Below are 23,156 nucleotides of genomic sequence, written 5' to 3' on the forward strand. Positions count from 1 at the left end.
AAGAGGTAACGACAGCTTTTGCATTTTTGTGATTTTCAGCCTGTGGTGTTATAAAACATCCCTTTTTATCTATTTTAATATTTTTGGCCTTACTTCTATCTTGCCTATATCAACTTAGGCCTTTTTTTATTATTATTATTAATGGCTGCACCCATAGCAAATGGAAATTCCCAAGTTGGGGACTGAATCTGAGCTGCAGCTGCTGTGGCAATGTAGGATCATTTAACCCACTGTGCTGGGTCAGGGATCAAACCCCACCTCTGCAGCAGTGACCTGAGCCTCTGTAGTCAGATTCTTTTTGTTGTTGTTGTTGCTGTTGTTGTTGCTATTTCTTGGGCCGCTCCCTCGGCATATGGAGGTTCCCAGGCTAGGGGCTGAATCGGAGCTGCAGCCACCGGCCTACGCCAGAGCCACAGCAACGCGGAATCCGAGCCACGTCAGCAACCTACCACAGCTCACGGCAACGCCGGATCGTTAACCCACTGAGCAAGGGCAGGGACCGAACCCGCAACCTCATGGTTCCTAGTCAGATTCGTTAACCACTGCGCCACGACGGGAACTCCTGTAGTCAGATTCTTAACCCACTGCACCACAGTGGGACCTCCAACCTATGCTGTTTTAACAGCAATTGCCTAACCTTTTATTTTTGACCTTTGGAATAACTTTTAGGTATGTCCCTTTTAAACAACAGAGAGCCAGATTTTGCTTTCAGAGGCAATATGAAAACCCTTTCTCTTTTTCTTTTCTTTTTTTGTAATAAGTAAAGTAAGCCTGTTATGTTTGTTGATATGATCTATGTGGCTGCTCTCTCTTTTGTCATGTTGCTTCATGACATTTTTAGTTGAATATAGAAAGTTGTTCACCATGTGGACACCATTCTTGCCCCTTTCCTTTTTTAAGATGCATACCAAAGTATTTGATAGTAAAATGATATCATGTCTGAGATTTTCTTTAAAATACTTCAACCATAGGGAGTTCCCTTGGTGGCTCAGTGGTTAACGAAACCAACTAGGATCTATAAGGATGAGGGTTCAATTCTTGGCCTTGCTCAGTGGGTTAAGGATCTAGTGTTGTTGTGAGCTGTGGTGTAGGTAACAGACATGGCTCAGATCCCACATTGCTGTGGCTATGGCACAGTCCAGCAGCTGTAGCTCCAATTCAACCCCTAGCCTGGGAACTTTCACGTGCCGCGGGTACAGCCCTAAAAAGCAAAAATAAATATATAAATAAAAATAAAATAAAATACTTCGCCCATAACAGTGATGATGGTATGGGGAAAGATAAAATAAGTACAGTAACAATGATGGTTACTGAAGCTGGATATTGGGGTTCACTGAAGTTCCTACTTTTATATGTTTGGAAATTTTTGTTTTCAAAAGTGTTTTGCTTTTTAAAAGTTATAAATTTTTTTGTCTTAAGTTATACAAAGTTTCTGTGTTTTTTATTTACTTTCATAATAGGCTAAGTTATATCTTCATGAACAGAGACCTGAAATAATTAAAACTTAAGAGCTTCATAAAAAGAACTGTTAGTGTCTAAATCAAATAAAGACCTTCTCTATTGCCTCAAGCTCTGCAGTAAATTATACATACTGTAAATGAGCACAGTTTCTTTTAAACTTACAAGAAACAATTTTGTCTTTGTGAGAGTTTTATAACGACATCCAACAGCCTATAAAAAGCCTGCCTTGATGCGGTTCCCATGGTGACAGGACATAATATATGTGTCCATTAAATTTGGAAATGTAATGAAGTGTAATAAAAATCTACTTCAGAAAAATACACTTCTCAGCATATTTTTATTAATTAAAATATTGCATTGAGCATTTTTCATGTCTGCATGCCTGACAGCAAATAAAAGCTTTGCCACAGATTAACTGTGATTCTTGAGTTCCATCCAATATTAATTGATACAAAATAGGAAAGGCATTTTTGCAGAGAAAATATTTTGACTGGTGGCCCAGCGTGATTAATGGGTAAACAGCTATGCTTCCTGAACTGTGCATATACCATTTCAAATGCCACCAGCAATACAGAATTTGACATTTGTGTCCATAGGGGTAGAAACAGCCTAGTAAGTGGATCTCTTTAATCCTTGGGGAAGATGTTCCTTATCACTGACTCCCAATCCCAGCCTTGCAGATAGTGTGAGTATTTTGCCTGTGGGGGATGCATGGCATCATTAAAGCAGTTTAAACAAACAAACAAACAAACCCTACACAAATTCAACTAACAACAACAAACGCAAAGACCACAAAAACCATCTTGGTGCACCACTATAGGCACAGAACCTAAAAAAAAATAGAAAAAGAAAAGACAAAGAAAACAGGTGAGAGGGAAAGGGAGTAATAAACAAATCACTCTTACAGTCTACTTTGGATAGTTAAAATCCAAAGCAGAAGAAGGGGAGAGGGAAGGGTCTTAATCTTAGGATAATTACCCAGGCACCTTCAGATGAGGAATAGAAAATCTCAGCTCCTTCTGTCTGAGCTCCTCTCTGCATCTGTCTTCGCCAATTAACAATATCTCAGTGGCTTAGACGTATCTGAAATCACATGGGAAACAACTGAGGAAAGAGTGCATAATATAACGTCTGCCCAACTCCCCTCCCATCAACAAGAGGATGAACTACCTCTCACATATTAAATTAATCTGAGAGATATTTGCCTTTTGCGTTCTTGGGTAATTGCAATGGAATAATTACAATTTTGACTATCCTGGTTGCTGTTCCCTGAAACACCCAATCGATTAAAGCCATATTGAGCAACTACTCAACTGAAGAACTAATGAGCTGGACTCACCAGGTCACAAACTCCTCCCCCTCAGTTTTTTTTTTTTTTTTTTAAAAACATACTCTTATACGATTTTCCATTTCTTAGCCACCCCTCAAACTTTAGTTTTTGGAATTGCAGAAAAGACCTGAAAATCCCACTGCCCCCACATTAAATAGTGCCATACTGGAGTGCCCACTGTGGCTCAGTGGTTAACGAATCCGACTAGGAACCATGAGGTTGCAGGTTTGATCCCTGGCCTTGCTCAGTGGGTTAAGGATCCAGCGTTGCCATCAGCTGTGGTGCAGGTCACAAACGTGGCTCAGATCTGACGTGGCTGTGGCTGTGGCGTAGGCCAGCGGCTACAGCTCCGATTAGACCCCTAGCCTGGGAAACTCCATGTGCCTCTGGTGGGGCCTAGAAAAAGACCAAAAAAAAAAAAAAAATAGTGCCATACTCAAAAATGAAAGGGAATGCTCACGCACAATCCTTATCATCATTGAGGGCAGAACCTCAATGTTATACTACTACCAGACAGTGGAGATTTGCCTCATTGTTGCCGTAAGAAAGCAATCAATGGCAATCCCCACATGTCTGGAAGTTCCCCAAAACCAACTTTTTTTTTCTCTATTGGCTCAGAAGGTTTTTTGGAAGTAGGGAACTCTAGGAGGTGCACATCTATCAAGGCATAATGGGACACGAAAGAAGGGAGGGAACTTAAGGCCTTCCAAATGTGGAGGCTCTTGGGGCCATGGAGCACAGCCAGTTGCCAGCAGCGACCTCCCCCCCCGCTTGGTGAGGCGGGGTACATCAGCACACTCCTTTCACGAACCACGTGGAGTGACTCTCCTCCGAAACACATCCGAGGGCCCTTTGAGAGTCAGAACTCCAGTCAGGCTTCCCTGATTTCTAACACACATACTCCAGCTCCTGTCTGTTCCAGAATTTCTCTTAAGTGCTCCCCTAGCCCCTCATGCTTCATTTCACACTGAAGCACTTATCAGTCCATCTTTGATGGTCTCCTAATCTGTGCCTGCCCATCCACCAGACTGTGAGCCCCTCGATGGTGGAAAATGAATCTGACTCTCTTCGGTACTACACCCTCGATGAATACTTAATCGTATGTGTGGATTTTTATATCGACTGGAAAAAGTCTTCAACTGTTTGTAAAATATTGTAGGCAAGTGCACACAGATTCTGTCAAATGCATCATGGCCCGCTTCACCCTTTGTACCTCTAGATCACATTGTCGGGAGAGTCGATACTGAAGTTATTTTCTGTATCTGTTTGACTATTTGAAATATTACGGAATTGTTAAATTTGAATAGGGAAAGAAAGAAAATACATATACCTAGAAAATAGCTCTGCCTGTAAGTACCCATTAATGTATTCATTCATTCATAGTATATTTTTAGAGGGCCTAGAAAGTACTGGGTTTGTTGTAGGCCCTGGGAAGGGAGTAGTGAACAAAAGAGAAATGCCTTTTGCACTCATGGAGCTTACATTCTACTGTGCTTAGGAAAAGACAATAAATTGGTAGGTGAATAAAGATATCAGGCAATCTCAGGTTGTAATAAGGACTTACAGGGAAAAGAAACCAGATGACATAATGAAGTGATGGGAAGGAGGGAGGGGTTACATCCATAGATGGACAGGAAAGGCTTCTGGAGGTGGTCACTTTAACCAGGATAAATGTAGAAGAGTGAGGAAAGGACATCAGGTGGCCTATGAGGTCAGAGAACGGGCCGGGGCAAGACTGTGGAGGGCCTTATTGGGTGCCGAAAGAAATTTGGATTCTTTTTTTTTTGTCTTTTTAGGGCTGCACCCACTGCATATGGAGGTTCCCAGGCTAGGTGTCTAATCAGAGCTGTAGCTGCCGACCTATGCCAGAGCCACAGCAACACCAGATCTGAGCCGCATCTGTGACCTACACCATAGCTCATGGCAATGATGGATTCTTAACTGAGCGAGGCCAGGGATTAAACCTGAGTTTTCACAGATTCTAGTTGGGTTCATTACTGCTGAGCCACAACAGGAACTCCTGGAATTCAGATTTTAATTACAGAGCCATGAGAAAAAATTTGAATGTTAAGATAGAAAGTGACAAGGTCTTATTTTTAGGAAAGACCACTATGGCTGTCAGGTAGACAATGGAAGGTGACCTGCCAAGAGATGAATCAAAGGCTGCTGGCATCTTGTGAACAGAGACCATGGATTCTGCTTGAAGTCCTACAGCACACAGGACAGCCCTTCTTAATAAAGAACCATCCATCCACTGGTGCTGAGGTTGAGAAACCTTGATTTACCCTATGTAGATCTGCTTTTTGATTTCTGGATCACATGGTAGAAGCAACAGGAAAAAGAAGTTAAGAGTTCCCCTTGTGGCTCAACAGGTTAATGACCCAGCGTAGTCTCTGTGAGGATGTGGGTTTGATTCTTGGCCTCACTTAGTGGGTTAAGGATCTGGTGTTGCTGCAAGCTGCAGCATAAGTCGCAGGTGTGGCTCAGAGCTGGTGTTGCTGTAACTGTGGCATAGACCAGCAGCTGTAGCTCTGATTCGGCCTCTAGCTTGGAAACTTCCATATGTTGCAGGTGCAGGCGTAAAAAGAAAAAAAAAATTAAATAAATTCTAAGGGGTGTATCATCATGGAAGCAAGTAAGCAAACTATAGGAAGAAAAGAACAAATAAAAAGAAGCTGTAAAGCTAGAGTCATCCACTCATACCACCTTTTGTACCAAAAGCAAAGAAGCTTTGCTCTTAAGACCAGCTGAACTCCCTTTAATTTTCTATTGCACCCTTCACATGGTGACCCTCACTGATAAAAAAAAAAAAAAAGCTATTTTAAATTTCCCATTAATTAAACTAAATAGCATTTCATTTACATTACATTTTATTAACAATTGATGAATCCTTGTCCTTGGATATGTCTTCTTTTCAATAAATTTATCACTTGCTTTCAGAAATATAAGCATCTTATTAATTAATGATTGGGATTAAAACTGTTTCTCTCTGACAACACCTGGACCTTTTCAATTAATATTCTAAAAACAGAGACATGGAGTTCCCATCATGGCTTAGCAGTTAGTGAACCTGACTAGCATCCATGAAGATGCGAGTTTGATCCCTGGCCTCACTCAGTGGGTTAAGGATCCAGCGTTGCCGTGAGCTCTGGTGTAGGTTGCAGACGCTGCTCAGATCCTGCGTTGCTGTGGCTGTGGCATAGTCCTCTAGCCCGGGAACCTCCACAGGCTGCGGGTGCAGCCCTAAAAAGACAAAAAGACCAAAAATAAATAAATAAATAAATTAATTAATTAATTAATTTAATTTAATTAAATAAAAAGAGACAGCATTCTGCAATGGCCAGTACTGTCAGATACGCTCATCTAGGTGAAGCTGGATTGTTCTTTTTCTTGCAGAGACTGATGCGATGGGATTCTCCCAACAAATTATTATGCTGAGTCTTAGAGAAGGTTTCACACTCAAAGGGAGCCCCTGTGGTGCTGTTATTCCTCTTTGAAGGACACTTGACTTTCACCGAACATCTGCTTTGCTTAATGTACCTCTACTAAAAGACAGCACCTGAACTGAATATGTGAACCGAGGAAGACAACCAGCAAGAGGCCGCTCGGAAAACCCCGGGAGCTCTGCCAGGAGGCTAAAATACAGCTGCCCCTCTGACAACAGGGTCTGAATTTGAGAGGGTCCACTTAGATGCAGATTTTTTTCAACAAATACATACAGTACGACACAAGTGAATCCAGGGATGCAGAACCTTGGGTACAGAGAAAGAGGGCTGACTATGGGACTTGAGCATCCAGGGATTTTGGTATCCATGGTGCATCCTGGAACAAATCCCCTGTGAGTGCTGAGGGATGACTGGACAACTTAGATCCTTAAAAGAAAACCCTTAAAATAGTTTTTCAGGGAGTTCCCGTTGTGGCTCAGTGGTTAACGAATGCGACTAGGAACCCTGAGGTTGCAGATTCAATCCCTGGCCTCGCGCATTGGGCTAAGGATCTGGCACTGCTGTGAGCTGCAGTGTAGGTCACAGACGCAGCTCAGGATCTGGCGTGGATCTGGCGTGGCTGTGGCTGTGGTGTAGGCCAGGGGCCATAGCTCCAATTAGACCCCTAGCCTGGGAACCTCCATACGCCATGGGCAGGGCCCTAGAAGAGACAAAAAAAAAAAAAAAAAAAAATAGGTTTTCAGAGGTTTCCTTTAAAGTCTGTATTTTCTGAATGGTTACATTCAGTGAAAATCAACACAAATTAATGGAAAAACGAAGATTACTTATTCATATAAGAGTACGAAGGTTGATATACTGGAATAAAAACATCCTATTATGGGGCAATAACTAGGCAGACAAATATATTTAACAATAAAAGTACAAGTTAATACCAGGAACGGTGGCAGGAGGAGATGGACATTCTCATACACTATCTGGGGGCAAGGTTTATTCATTATCATAACCTTTCACAGAAGCACCTCTAAACAATTTTTAAAAAGTTCATGCCTTATAACGCACTAACTACCTTTCTATCTTGAGTGATCAGAGAAGAACACAAAGATGCATGGATGCCTGTCGCAAGATTAAAATAATAGTGTGAAATGGTAACAAATCAGAAACCTGGCAAATACATTAGAGTTAACCTAAAATATGAAATATTAGTAAGTTATTAAGCCGTGGCACAGTGGGTTAAGAATCCAACTGCAGCTGCTTGGGTTATTGTAGAGGCACAGGGTTCAATCCCCGGCCAAGTGCCAAGTTAAATGGTTAAAGGATGCGGCATTGCCACAGCTTCAGGGTAGGTCATAGCTGTGGCTGAGATTCAACCCCTGGCCTGGGAACTTCCAAATGCCACAGGTGCACCCACTAAAAAAAAAAAAAAAAAAAAAAATCAGTTTTTCAGAAAAACATTCATGATACTAGTCACTAATGTATTCCTAGAACTTAAAATTGCACATGATAGAAAGCCCTCTAAATATTTCTCAAATGAAAGAATATAGCATTGAATGAAAGAGGGTACAAATCATATTTTTCAGCATGTTCCAAATTCGCTTATAAGTATTACTTAAACAGATAAGATGGATAGACCCCTATCTGTGAAAGGAAAAACTCAGCATTCTTTACAATGGCTACTTTGGGGTGGTAGGTTTGTGCATTGTTTTTGTTCTTTATTTTAAAATTTTTCTGTAAGAAATATTAATCAGTTCTATAACCAAAAAGAGTGGCCTTTCTAAGTGACAAAAGGTATGTGCACATTAGAAACGTAAGTCATTATTCCTTTTGGTGGTGTTTCTTGCTGGCCTTAACTCCAATTAGAGTCCCTATTAGAGCCTCTGAGTGTTTATGGGATTAATCAATCAACTTTGGGTAACAAACATTTGTTAAGTGTCTGACATGATCTGGGGAGACACAAATGAACAGTATGCTTCCTACTCTTAAGGGTATTACAGTAAATATAAAGCAATATTATTTACTTAGATATTTAATATAAAGAAAATTCGCTTAGGAGAAAACTAATGAAAGCTTTCCATCACCTGGAGCTGGTTTCATAATGGAAATAAGTGGGTAGAGGCCACCATAGCAGCAAAAAGCCAGAAGATCTGCACCGGCCTGAGGGAGACGGGAAGGAAGAGTGCAAGTCACGAGGCAAAAGCAATGAGAAGACACACAGAGGTACAGAAGCCAAGGGAAGAAAATGAGTGTAGGAAGAGGCCATCCTGGCATTCAGCCGAGAAACCAAATAAGACAACACCTGAGATGGGAAACGAACGGCACAGTAGCTTTGCTTTCTGGTGTGTATTCTAGTCACATCTTCACTTCTACCCAAGGAGAAATGATAAATGACATGTCTGCTGCCTTCTCCAGCCTCCAGGCCATGTTCCCGGCCCCTCAATCTAACTCTCATTTGTGAGTAAACCCCCCTTTCTCGGCTCTGTCTCCACAACCTCGATCACTCCATTTCCCACTCTTTCCACGTCCCAAATCCTCCAGCTCTCCTCCTGGGCAAAGAAACACCTCCCACAATGTTTTCAAGATTTTAAGACATTTTAAGACAGAGAGAGCTTTTAAGACAAGGGATCCATGACTTAAGCGGAAGACAGAGTGCAGTTAAAGGAGATTTAAGTCCTTGGTGAGATGGTAACTTTCAAACCAGACTGGTAGCCTTTCCCTGCTTGTCGTCACTAGGACACTGAAGATGGATAGACTTAATACCAGGCCCTCTGTGCTAATAAACACCTGGATTAAAGGGAATGGCCCTAGAGAAAAGGTATCTCCAGCAAGGTTCATACTAACGTGCACTTTATTCAACAGGCACGCAGATATAATAATTACCAGTATATGATTGTGTGACAAATAAGAGCTTAGTGAATTTTGCAGTGTAATGTATAGATAAGTAGGTAGGGTGGGAATTTCTCTCTTTCTTTCTTTCTTTCTTTCTTTCTTTCTTTCTATTGACTGTACCCGGGCATGTGGAAGTTCCTGTGCCAGAGATCAAACCCATGCCACAGCATCGACCCAAGCCACTGCAGTGACAACACTGGATCCTTAACTCACTGCACCACAAGGAAGCTCCAAGGGAATTTCTTTTTTTAAACACAGAGTTCAGAAACAAATCAACAACACTTACATGTAGACCACAGAATGCTGGTTTCAGGGGACGATAACAGCTGTTATAGAAAATGAGGATTCTGGTTACAAATTCTGGGAAACACTTGATAGAACAAGTGTCTTTACTGTTGTCTTTAACATGTCAAGGCAAACTGATCAGATATGTAACATTTCCCAAGTTTAGCTGACCACAGAATCTCTTTGTAGATTATTTTGCAGATCCAGGGTTTTCTTAGGGAGCATATTTTAAAATGCATAGAACCAGATTTGATTTTTTAATTATAGAATCATATTAGAGGTGATCTCTAACCTCAGAAGTGATTTTAAAACAGCTCTTCTCAATTGTGTCTGCCCATTAAAATCGTTTGAGAAGCTTTTAAAATTCCCAATGACCAAGCCTTACCCCCAGTCAATCAATTCAGAATCCTTGAGGCTAGGACTTGGGCATCAGTATTTTGTAAAGTTCCCGAGAGGTTGCAATGGGCAGCCAAGTAGATATGTACCGCCATTGAGTCTCTCACCAATAGAGGAAGCTTCTTCAGTATCCTTGATATCTTGTTTTGCTAGCTCTTCAATAAGGGGGAAACTCTGTACCCCCAAGAGACAGTGACACATTCCTCTGCTATGCTAAACAGAAGATGAAGCACATCACATTAGGATAACATTTATCTCAGTAATATCTTACATTGCTAAGACTGTATCAATCAATGAATGGCCCTTATTTTTTTTTCCCTTATTGGTTTGAGCATAGTGTTCCAGATAAAATTCATACACAAGGAAAACACAAGCTTCAAATTTATTAATAAAGTTCCAACAGCAAATACTGCAAAGCAGATAGCTAGATTTTGTACAGAATATTAACTGTGACATGTGATATTTAAGGGCAAAATTTTAAAACTAATATTTATAGACCTGATATGTACAATCTAGAAATCTCAATAGCAGAGATGCTTTTTGCATTGGAGACACAGGCCCGGTGAATCTCGCCAGCCCCCACAGCACAGAGTAAGACTGTCTTGGAGGCAGGAGCTGACAAAGGCTCATTTGCCAATCTTTACCTTGGTAGAACTTTATTTATAATTCTCCCAAGTACTGCTTTTTTTCTTCTCAATGAATTACTTGGAACTCTTAGGAGAGTAGAAAGCACTGCTTGCGGTTGAATAAAGTTAAAATAGGTGAACTCTAGGGACTCCAGCCATATAAACAACCAAAATAGAAATATCTAGGCTAGGGGTTGAATTAGAGCTCCAGCTGCAAGCCTACTGCCACAGCCTCAGCTGAATCCAAGCCGCATCTGTGTCCTATGCTGCAGCTTACAGCAATGCCAGATCTGTAACTCACTGAGGGAGGCCACGGATCGAACCCGCATCCTCATAGACACTACGTTGGGTTCTTAACCCACAGAGCCACAATAGGAACTCAAAGAAACACATTTGATTGAATCTACCAAAAACCAGTTTCACAAATGATATTCCCAAAAGCACTGCCCCTAATTTGGGGTGAAGCGATAGGTCATTCTGTTAAAATGCATAACAATTTAATCTCTTAGCTACTCATGAATTTCGTGTTTTAAAAATAAGAGCAATAGGTCCAAAATGGAGTCACTTATGCTAAGTCCCATTTCCCTAAATCCATACCTAATTATAGTTTTGACTCTCCCATGGATGGAATCTTAAACAAGTCAATCAGGAATCACATGATCAGCACTAGTCAAGAAATCTGCTTGATAGACACCTGTCATCCCCTAAAGATGAGGGACCTTGCAATAACCAACTCACTTTTTTATCTAGTATAACCTTTTTGTTTCTGATCCCTTCTGCCTATAAAAGTCTTACATTTTGTATAGCTCCTTGGAGTTCCTTTCTATTTGCTAGATTAGATGCTGCCTGATTCATGAATCACTGAATAAATCCAAGATCTTTAAAGTTTACTCAAATGAATTTTGTATTTTAACACATGCAAAACTTGCATCAAAGAAAACAAATACCTAGTGCTTTATCCTTAAAATTGAAAAGGTTTATGACAAGGTAGTTTCATTATTTATTTGAATAATAAAATAAAGTCCAATTTCAACCTGACTTGCTAAAACCAGCTATCTGATCTTAGAGTCACTAAGCTTTATTTCCTTCACAATCCAATTTCCTTTATTATTTGTATTGCTAATAACTGTTTTGATTAAGAAATTAGGGACAGAAATGATCATGCTGTATAATTAGGTATGTAGATTTGGAGCTTTCCCCTTTTAAATGCAGTGTGTTCAAAGAGCCAGATCTTTGTACCAGATAATTTGTGGAATTATTTATTGCATCAGTAATGTGCTGGGATGGTTAGGAAGCTAAGAATTTGGGGATTATCCCCTGGTCAATGGCTGGGGGGTCCATAAATATACCAAATGAATCTAAGCAGGCCTTTAAAAAATCCAATTTATTGAATTAAGTATGAGTTTTAATAGCTCAATAAAACATCACTGAAAGATAAATATTGCAAGTTTACATTGCCCAGTTTCAACAGAGCAATTCATTGAATTTTATCTCTCTAGGAAAAAAATATATTATGATTCTTTTTCATGACAAATTTGTATCTAACTTATAAATGACTCCTTCATGAACCCAATAGTTTCCATAATAATGGGGTAAAAGTTATCTGCTATTTAACAGTGTGTTAGCTATTTTGAAGCTCAAATATAAAGAGAGCCTAAGGGAACATGTACACACTTATGCCAAAGAAGAGGAAACGTAGGGAAAGAAGCCGAGAGGATAAGGGAATTTAAGGCTGTGTTTAATTTTGTGGTTGGGCTGCTGTCATGTAGAAGAGGGATTAGACTTTCTCTGATGCTTCTGAGGGCTAGAGACCAAAGAGAGATGTCTTGTATAACAACATAAGGAAATATTTTCAAGCAGTCAAAATTATTTCAAGGTAGAAAATCCCCAAGAGGAAGTGAGTTGTTTATTAATAAAAGCAATCAAGTCCAGACTTGATAAACACACGCAGAAATACTGAAGAAGAGGTCTGGCATCAGAGCCGGGAGTCAACTGGATTTCTTTTAAAGTCTATTTCTACCCCGAGGTCCAAGAATTTTCCGAAATGAATTATAGTTACTTGGAGATTATCAAAAATCAAGAAATTTAGTTTAAATCATTGGAAACAGAAATCAGAATCAACCTAAAATAAAACGTTTTCATTGTTTAAAGTTTTATTAAAGTATAGTTGATTTACAATGTTGGGATAATTTCTGCTGTACAACGAAATGATTCAGTTATACACAAAAGTTATCTGCTATTTAACAGTGTGTCAGCTATCATTCTTTTTCAGATTCTCTTCCCACATAGATTATCACAGAAATTGAGTAGAGTTCCCTGTGCTATACAACCGGTCCCAGCTGGCCAATCCCAACCTAAATCCTAAAATAAAATTTTTAACCCAAGGTGCAACCACTGAGAAACATAAATTACCATAATTAAATCATTCTTGATTAAAAATCTGTGCAGTATAGTCATATTTTTCTATATAAAGTCATATTTTTGAAAAACTGTACAAAGAATGATCTTTTTTTAAAATTTCACATTAAAAGGTATAAACTTATAGGTCTACATGTTTTTGGCTGTTATCGCTAGATTCTGAAGTCACAGACGATTTTTATTTTCCTCTTTTTGCTTATGTTAATATGTTTGTTTTCTTAAAAAGAATATAGTTAATTGAGAAATAAATCAGTAAAATATTAGAAGTATGTTTTGTCTACATTGACGCAATAAATTTTAAAACTGAGATACCTAGATAATTTTCATCACGGTCTCTCTCCCTTTAACCTTAGTTGTCTGGATATGGTAAAAAAAAAAAAAAAAACTGAAGTGCTTAAATTATAATTATCCAAATTTGTCCTTTAATTTCTCAGTGCAGAAAAAGCTTACATATTCCATCATCTGTAAATTAATTAAATTAATTACAAATTAATAAAATTAGCTTACTGGACATATTTTACTGAATGTAAGAGAGCATTGTCCCAGTATCTTTCACAATATAATTGTGTACTAAGGAATATTTTAAATTTTATAACATTTTAGTTTAAAATTAAATCATTGTCAATAATTATTTAGAGTTATAATCTCCAGCTATACCAATTATGGGCAGTTGAGGTTATAACACAAATAATTCTAGTTCCCATCCTGCTAGGCCGCCATGGGCTGGCTGCCTCCCTCAACCTCCGATCTTAGCTCATATCAAGTTATCTGCTCCACACAGCCTCTCTGGCTCTAAGTTTTGCTTATAATTCCCCCTCCACCTCTTCAGGTCTAGGGATGGTAACCACTCCCCACTGCTATTAGCTCCAGGGCCCTGCATTATCCTTGTGGTTTCTCTATATGTAGTCAACATTTTGATAATAATCCCTTCATTAAACTTCCCCAAATCATCCAGTTTGGGAGTAACATCTATTTCCTGCTGCAACTCTAGAGATAAAAGTAAAAATTCTAAATGTGTAAAAGCCAAAATCTAATGGTCCTTCTGATGGCCGGGGGTCTCCATTCTTCATTTCCTAAAACCAGAGTCCCAGCTCTGGCCCAGGCTGTGTCTAGTTACCTATAGGCTATGAACAGATCAACCTCCCAGTTTTGACTTCTGCCGGTTTTGCTCTTCATGCGCCTCTTTTGCGAGGCTTTGGTGGAGTCAGAGCACCTCTCTAACTTGAGGCCATCCATCCATGCAGGTGCATGGTCATCTATCATTACTTGTCCACAGGCCCTTCATATACCTGCCTGCCTAGACTTTCCCCAACCTCTGGCAGCGCTCTGTGCTACATGGAACATCTCCAGCCCAGTGGATATACCTTCTCTCTCTACCTGTATCTCTCCATCTTACTGATTCAAACACTCTGAATCTCACGCATGTTATAATAGATTCCATATATGGGACTTGGTGTAGAAAGTGTTGATATGCTCCTTTTCACAATCACTACATCTTTTCTTCATGGACACTAGTTACACTGAAATAAGCAATTTATTCAAATTCACTTCCAGAAGTGTGATTTACTCTGCATTGCCTTCCCCAGCATGGGACTCCAGTGGATACCCCCCGGCTGGAATATCCACAGCTCTCCTCCTTTCAAGTCTCTGCTTTACTAAATATACATTTAGGATGACGTCCTACACTGAAAGGCAAAATGACACTGGGACCTTAACCAGTAGCTACCATCACCACTGAGAAGAATCCAAAGATACATCTGTGACACTGGTAGATATTTGGGCGGAATGTACACTCTGAACACACCACCATGTGGTTGGGCCACAGTGATTTATTTCCCAAACAGATGGAGCAGGAAAGCTGTTCAGAATTGCTCTGTTGTTGGACAAGGTACTATCTTTGCTGTTCTCTGCTAAGTCTCTGCAAACTTTAGAAACAAAATTTGCAGTTAAGTGGTACCTAACCTTAAATCATTTTAGGAAGACCCTGAGAGTACTGTGCTTGGCGTGGGGTGAAAGCAACATGTGTGGGAGATTTTACACCAAGTTAATGATATAATGGAACCCCTTGACGAAGCCAATCAAAGAACTTATTTTCCCACCAACACTTGTCTAGATGATCTGATCTAGTCTCATCAATTAACTATGAGCTTGTGACCCCAAATTTAAACTTTAGCTCAAACCTGTTCTGGACCTCCAGACTCACTACCTCAATGCCTTCTCTATGGCTACACACAGGTGTCAACCAAGCACCTGATACTGAACAAGTCCCCCCACCCCAGAGATAACCCACCCACCTCCCCCATTTGTTTCTCCTGAAATCTCACTAAATAATCCCTCCACTCTTCTAGGGATGCAGGAATAAAAATCTTGATTCCTCTCTCTCACTCACGTTCAACCTATTAGCAAATTCTGCTAACTCTCCTTTCTAAATATCCACAATTGGATCCCCATGCGCCATCTCTACCACAACACCCCCGGTCCAAGCACCAGCATCTCTTGTCTGGACTAACATAGCCTCCTACCTATGGCTTTCCTCCTTATGCTTTTGCTCCTACGTCTATTTCACAAGCAAAAGTATCGTTTATAAGGATGAGTCAGGTCATGATACTTCTCCGCTCAAACCCTCGCAGTGCTTTCTCAATCTACACACCATAAAATCTAAATTCTCGACCCAGGCTTATGTGAGGCTTGATGGACTGTACCCCATCGTTCCTCTGCCTCTCACCTGCTTCCTCCCAATGACATCTCCTGTCACTCTCTCCCTTCCTCCCTCTCCAGCCACAAGGGCATCCATATGCCTACACCTTAAACATATTCCAGGGACTTTGCTTGATTGCCTGGAACATTCTTCCCTTGACATCTGCAAGTCTTACTCCATTGCTTCCTTAAGGCTTTGCTGAGGTGTAACTGTAGGGAGGCCTGTTCCTGTTCATTCTACATAAAATAGTATGTCTCACCCATATCACTTCTTGTCCCTTACCTTGCTAGATTTTTCCTGATTAGAATATAATAAATCTATTTACTTCTTGTCTTCTCTCAGTGGATAGAAACACCGTGAGGATAGAGGCTTTGTATTCTCAGCACCTCGAATACTGCCTGATACAAAACAGGCACTTACTATATATCTACTGGGTGATTAAACAAATGAATAATGCACTGCTTTGTCCCCTGTCTTTCTCATAATGAAAGCCTGCATGTTTGTACATCCTCGCACATCGCCTGGAACACATCAGACCTTGATCCAGGCATTCATTATTTCCCAAAGATGGGAAATCTGGAGTTAATCATCCATTTCAAATTGGTACTGCCCCATGGGCCTTTTATCATCCTTATACCAAGACTGCTGGAAAATCCAGATTGAGCGATTACAATGTTCTCCTAAGGAGGCATTTGCTGTTCATAAAAATCTAAAAAAATAGCATCTATGGAACAAAGAGGCCGATGCAGTGCAGAGATACATTATCCTGAACAGCTTAAGATGGCTTCCAGGAATAGGATGTACCATGTAATGGCATAATAACCTGTCCATTTCTCATTAGAAAGAGACTGAGGGTACAGCTGGCACCACACATTTATTTTTAAAGCTCTTGCATGAAGTTGTTCTCATAGACACAACTGTGGACTTGAAGATTCTAAAAGAGAATTTCTAATAACAGAATAATTATCAAAATATTCCATGCCTTCTACATGCGGAATTAGAAACTGAGGGGGTGGACCACAGAGGGGAGGGAATGCTGCAGAAAATACAGCGAGTGAATTTTAGACAAATCTTTTACCTTCAGAATCAACGGACTCAAGGATTAGAAAGAGCAAATGTCTTGCCCCACGTGTTGTATATTATCTACATAAAGTGCGCAGCACAGAGGAGGCACTGGATATTTGTTACTTATGTCTTTAACCTCTGTCATGTTGGTTAAGATCACAGATTTCGATGTCAGATACACAAGTGTTAATTTTTAGTAGTAACTAACTAGCTGTAGAATTGGATCAGTCATCTAGCCACCCCCTCTTTTAAAAAAATTTTTTTTTCTTTTTACAGCCATACCTGTGGTGTATGGAAGTTCCCAGGGTAGGGGTCGAAATGGAGTTACAGCCAAGCCCTACACCACAGTCACGGCACGTGGATCTGAGCTGCATCTGCAACCTACTCCATGGCTTGCGGCAACGCTGGATCCTTAACCCACTGAGTGAGGTCAAGGATCGAGCCCACATCCTCACAGAGACAATGCTGTATCCTTAACCTGCTGAGACACAATGGGAACTCCTCACCTACCCTCTCTGTCTTCCATTCTTGTATCTAGAAAGTGGAGATAATCACACCCTTCATGGGGGAAGGACTGAACAAATAAAGGAATGCATATAGTGCAGTGTCTGGCATATGAATAATAAAACAAATACAATATGAGCAATAGACCATCTATCAGGCATTGCAGAAAGAGAATGGCAAGGAAGAGGAGGCATGTCTAAGCTGCCTTGTGACTACTCTTCCACCTTCACAAGTCTCCGCTCAACTGTCTATGGCATGTGTTTGTTAGAGTTGCTAACAGAGTAAAAGGCTTTGGACTCCAGCTTCTCAGGCAATCGGGGGAAGAAATTATATCCCTCTATTTGCCAACTAATTTCGCACCTCACTTCACACTAAACTTAACATCCTCTCCAGGGTTTGATAACGCCACTCATTCCCTAGGAACTTACCCTCGACCTCTTAGAATTAAGGTGGGTACATTCTTTAGTCACTGCTCCAGTTCTGCCAGTCCCTCCCTTGCACTGGGTCAGCTCTACTCCTTACCCTCCAATCCAAGTAACCGTGGCTGCCTTTCCCCTTCTCCCTCTGCCCCTGTTACAGAAGACTTCTCACCACTCCCTGGAGTAAGAGACTGGGATCCCATAACTCATGATGTTTGCATCCACTGATCCCTCTCTCTTTCTCATCCAAACCAAGGCCGACTGATCTTTTAAGATCAAGCCTGTGCATCACCTCCCTGTGGAGATCCTGCTGTCTTCCTCACTAACCCCAAGGAGAGATGATTTCTAACCCTTGGCTTCACCTGTGTGTCTCCTCAGAACTACATTATGCCTTTTAGAACCTCTATTGCAACTACTGGCTCATCTGTAACACAGTCTTAGGATCAGATAGACTTAATTTTTATTTCCAACTACCCATTTACTATGTGACTTTGAGGATGTTATTTACTGTTCTTGATCCTCAGAACCCTCATGTGTAATAAAAAAATCATAACATTTCTCCCAGGGGATTATTATGAGAATTCACTGAAATCATAGGAACAAATGTTTAGTCAATGCTGTCACTGAATATGTGTTTTATGTGTACCTGGCACACAGAACCCATTCTTTCATCCAAAAAAGTTTTATAATGCATTTCGGATGTGTCAGGCATTGTGTGCAATTCAACAGAGGCAATAAGACTCAGCCCCAGCATTCAACAAGCTTAGAGACTATTACTGGGGTGGCTGAAGGAGTGCTGGCTGGGGGAAGACAGAGCAGAGCATGGAGGGGATGGATAGACAAGGAAAGGTGCAACCATGCCACAGCGTGGGAGAGGCTACAGTCGGGTGGGATGACATGTGACTGCATCTACACAAGTCTTAGAAGGGAAGAAATGCTTCCCAGAGGCTTTGGGATTCAGGCTGAGACTGAAGGGTGCATAGGAATCAGCCACACAATGGAGTGGCAGAGGTAGTAGAGGTGGCAGAAGTGAGGAGGTTGGTGTGTGGAGCTAGGCAAGGCAGTGCACGAAGGGCGTTCTTGACAGGGAATGGCAGGGACCTGGAAACAAAAAAGAGCCTACTGGGTGCAGAGTCAAAAGCTTTTCAGTATGGCTTGAGACAATAAAGATAATCAATAAATACTTAGTCAATTAGCTAAGTAAAAGCTGGACTCTACCCTTCCTACCCTCCCTAAGCTCCTATGGCACTTTTCTGCTACTATCCATCACATGCATTTGAAAACGTGTTCACATCCAATGAACTCCAATGTAGACTACAGGGGTTAGGAGCAGGGGTTCTAGATGCAGACTGTCCAGGTTCAAATATCAGCTCTGCCCACTTAACAGACTGTGGAACTTCGTTACTCACCTCCAGTTTCTCTCTTGGAAAAGGGAGATTAAAAATAGTCCCTTCTGTGGTTATATGGATTTATTTATTAGTATGGCAGCTGACACAGAGCAATCCTATAACAAATGTTATTAACATGACACATACTCCTCCCTAAGTTTTCCCCATGTGCACATCTTGTTTCATGACCCAACTGCAAACTCTTTGGGGTCAAGGACGCAGTCGTACACCTTTTTTTTTTTTTTTTTTTTAAACCCTGAAAGACAGAGCAGTACTGGTTTAAAATGCTTAATAAATGTGTGCTGACAGAGTTAGAGTAGTTCAGGCAGTGAAGCAGAATGCTTAAGATCATGATATCCGGAGCTGGATCTTGTCTGAGCTCATATTCATAGCTCTTCCATTTTCTGACTCTGTGATTTGGGCAAGTTGCATAACCTCTCACTGCCTCTCCTTGCCTCAAACTTCTTGTCAGCAAAATGGCGATAATCATAACAATGAACTTACCTGCTAATTAGGAACATTCTGGGGGTGACCTTTTGTAAAACCTTTAGACCAAGCCTGCCTGGTATTTAAGAGCCAGTATTGTCATTATTATGCTGCATAATATTTGTAGCATTAGAATGGGAAGTCAGGACTGAGATGGGAATGCAAGATGCCTAAATTTGCAGCCAAACTAAAGACACAATGCCAGTGAGATGTGTGTCATTTCTATGCATTTGTGTAAAATCACCTCTACATATGCACAAATAAATATTCACAACTTCATTATATTAATAATAATATAATACCATTATATTAAAGGTAACACCGTCTAATGTAACAGGTCACATGTAGATTTCTCTCTGCTTCATACCTGAATTGGTCCTATCAAGCTTGAATCAAACAGAATCTTGGCTTTAGAACCCAAGTAAGAGATTGGAGGTCTCCCCAGAAATAAGAAACCAAACAAGACACTGCCTCTTAATATCCTGAAACTAGCAAATACCAAAAATGATAGCTTTAAAAATTTAGATATTAATGGTTGATCCAATCCTAAGAGACTCAATGCAATTTGAACCATCAAAGTCAGTTCTAAAGCTGGATCAAATCCACTTATCCATCCCTGATTTAGAGCTTATGGATTTTATTCTTCTAAGGATCTGTAATCCAAATACCTCATTTGGAGCTCTTGGGGGAAGATGCAATAAAGTGTACAGAATGCTAGGAATTCAAGTGGGGAAATTCCTAACTCCTTAATTAAAGTTGCAGGGACAATGCTTTCTGCATGAATCAGATTCATAAAAGTATAATAACAACCACAGATTTATAGTTGGACAAGGGATATATGTCATGCTCTGAGTTACAGCTGAGAGCAGAGTTTGTTAAAGCTAAATTATGGCAAATGCCTTCAACTGAAAAAATGTATGCATAAAATATTAGCCACAATACACACTTAGAATACTCTGCAGTATAATAAAGAGAGTTTCTCTTAAAGGTTATAAATTAAGAATGCTTCCTTTCAAATGAAAGGAATTATCAATTATCACTTGCTTTTTAAAAGTGGCTGAGCTTGGATCTTATGCCTGTCTCCCATATAAAGGATATGTCCTTAACCATAATATTTTCCTATGTAACTTTCTCCAGGTTCCTGGATTACAGGCACAAAGCTTCTGTAAAAATGACAGAAATACACCTCAGCCATTACTACCAGTAATTGCCATGTACACTACCCAGTTGCTTCTATATATTCTTTCCTTCAGTGGGCAGGTTTACAAGTGTTCAGAGCACCTTTTTTCCTTTCTTATTATTTTAAGATAATCCAGGTAGGAATTGCCTAGGTAGTAAATATTCCTCAGACATCCACCATGAAGGCATACTTTTTCCTCCAAGCCAGGAAATGAGAAGAGAAAAATTTTCAAAGCATTTGAGGGTACATTTTCATTAAGAAACTTTGGGATTTGAGCTCATAACTCACATGTCCAGGGAAGGGAGTTTGTTGAGTGGAATAAGTGACTCCCCAGACCTGGGAGGGAGCTCTGTCACTTAGCTGGCAGGTGAGGGAGTGAGTTTTGGTACCTCTAGTTGTCAGATTTGCAATAACATTTAGCCTTTGCAAATTACTTTTCCAACTCTCAAGATCATTAGTCTGTAGTTCTGTCATTTTTTTTTTTTTTCTCTGAAACTTGGCTTTGCTTCCTACTGGTCTACTGACTTCAGTTATTGCTGAGTATATCCAAACTTATCAGCCTTTGCTTCACCTTCTGACAAGCGAGTATCAGCACTTAAGCTTCTTCTTTGGGTTGGGGGGAGTGGAAGAAGATAAATATACATACATACATATATTTTATATATATACACATACAACATACATATATATGATACTCTCTAATTAATTAGACCTTAAAATAATTTCTTGCTTTAAAAGTCGCTATTTGATAGTATTCAAGATTCCCATTGTGCATGTTTGTTTATCTAGCAGCTCAAGGGGAAAAAATTCTTCAGACGTTTCCTTTTTTGTGTTAATTTTTAAACATATTTCCCATGCAATTCTTTTTTTTTTTTTTTTGTCTTTTTTTTTAGGGCCACACCTGTGACACATGGAGGTTCCCAGGCTAGGGGTAGAATCAAAGCTGTAGCTGCTGACCTATGCCACAGTCACAGCAATGCAGGATCTGCGCTGCATCTGCAACCTACACTGCAGCTCATGGCAATGCCGGATCCTTAACCCACTGAATGAGGCAAAGGATTGAACCTGCATCCTCATGGATACTAGTCAGACTTGTTTCCACTGAGCCACGACTGGAGCCCCTTCCCTGCTATTCTTAAAGATAAGAATAAAGTACATATTTTGGGAAATTTTTGAAACCATAGAAAAGATAAAGAACAAAATTTAAAAATCACTCCCTAATTTCAATGCCCCGAGATCATCACCATTAATAATTTGGCATTTCTTTCTAGCACTTTTCCTTTGTGCCTTTCTTTTTGCATTCTATACACATTTTGATCCATATTGCTTTTAAAATGTAACATTATACCTGAGAAATTTTCCCTTTTCCATTCTGTGAAAATCTAATTTTTTAATAGTTATGTAAAACTCTCTAATATGTATCTATCTTAGTCAATTTAACCTTTTACTGCTTGTTCAATATTTAAGATGTTTACTTCTTCACACTTAACCCCAGATTCTTGCTCTCATCTCAGAGCTTTTTCTCAAAGTTTCTATAAGCAAAAATATCGTGTCAAAGATATTTAAAAGACTATATAGAACATACCATTTACCAGATACTGCTTCACCTTTAATAACATTAGCTTATTTATTTTATCCTTATAAGGAGTAGGTAGATACATACCATGGTTATCCTTATTTTATAGATAAGAAAACAGGTATCAAGATTAAATAATTTCCCAAAGTCACAGTGGGAGTATGTGGAAGAACCAGGCTTTGAATTCAGATAAATGTTCCTAACCACTGTTCCAAGTTGCCTCTTTGGAAAAGTTGCAATGCTTTTGATAAAAAATGTCAATGTTTTTAAAGATCATATAATATGCAACTTCATGTGAAAGCATACACCTCGTCTTCTGTCATCTTACATTTACCAGAATAGAACATTTTTGCTTTTAATATCTGTCCCCAATTTTTACATATTAAATTTGCATTTACTTATATATAATATACATATTTTGAATCTCTTTGCTATACAGCCAAAACCAACACAATACTGAAGTGAGCTATATTTCAATTTTAAAAAGAGAGCTCCTGCCATGGTACAGTGGGTTAAGAATCCTACTGCAGTGGCTTGGGTTTCTGCAGAGGCACAGGTTTGATCCCCAGCCCCACAGAGTGGGTTAAAAGATGTGTCATTGCTGCAGGTGCGGTGTAGGTCACAGCTGTGGCTCAGATTCAATCCCTGGCCCAGGAACTGACATATGCCGCAGGTGCAGCCATAAAATTTAAAAGAAAAATGCAGTAAGAGGGATTTAACATGAGAAAGTGACTTAGGGAATTAAACTTATATCTTTATTTTTTAATTGCGTATTCAGCCCAGTGCCTTTATCCTGAACTATATAGATCTTGTTCCTCTTTGAGAAAAATAGTACCTCTAATGTAGCTGGAGTTCAGCCAATAGTTGAAGTTTTTCAAAAAGAGGAGAATTGGGAGTTCCCGTTGTGGCTCAGAGTTTAACAAACCTGACTAGCATCCATGAGGATGCAGGTTCCATCCCTGGCCTGACTCAGTGGATTAAGGATCCGGTGTTGC

At 40.0% G+C, this 23,156-nt stretch overlaps 1 protein-coding gene across 12 annotated transcripts in view; it reads right to left on the bottom strand.

Moving 5' to 3' along the window:
• The window catches only part of COLEC10 (collectin subfamily member 10), a 450,751-nt gene that overhangs the window by 389,126 nt on the left and 38,469 nt on the right, over window positions 1-23,156 (bottom strand). For 10 of the 12 annotated variants that reach the window (XM_021090569.1, XM_021090572.1, XM_021090566.1 and 7 more), the window contains one exon: window positions 2,440-2,544. The gene's annotated coding sequence lies outside the window, so the exon portion shown is untranslated. The remainder of the gene's footprint in view (window positions 1-2,439; window positions 2,545-23,156) is intronic. The other 2 variants (XM_021090573.1, XM_021090571.1) reach the window with 1 other exon arrangement.

This window comes from Sus scrofa, chromosome 4 (assembly GCF_000003025.6).
Source record: "Sus scrofa isolate TJ Tabasco breed Duroc chromosome 4, Sscrofa11.1, whole genome shotgun sequence".
NCBI lineage: Eukaryota > Metazoa > Chordata > Mammalia > Artiodactyla > Suidae > Sus > Sus scrofa.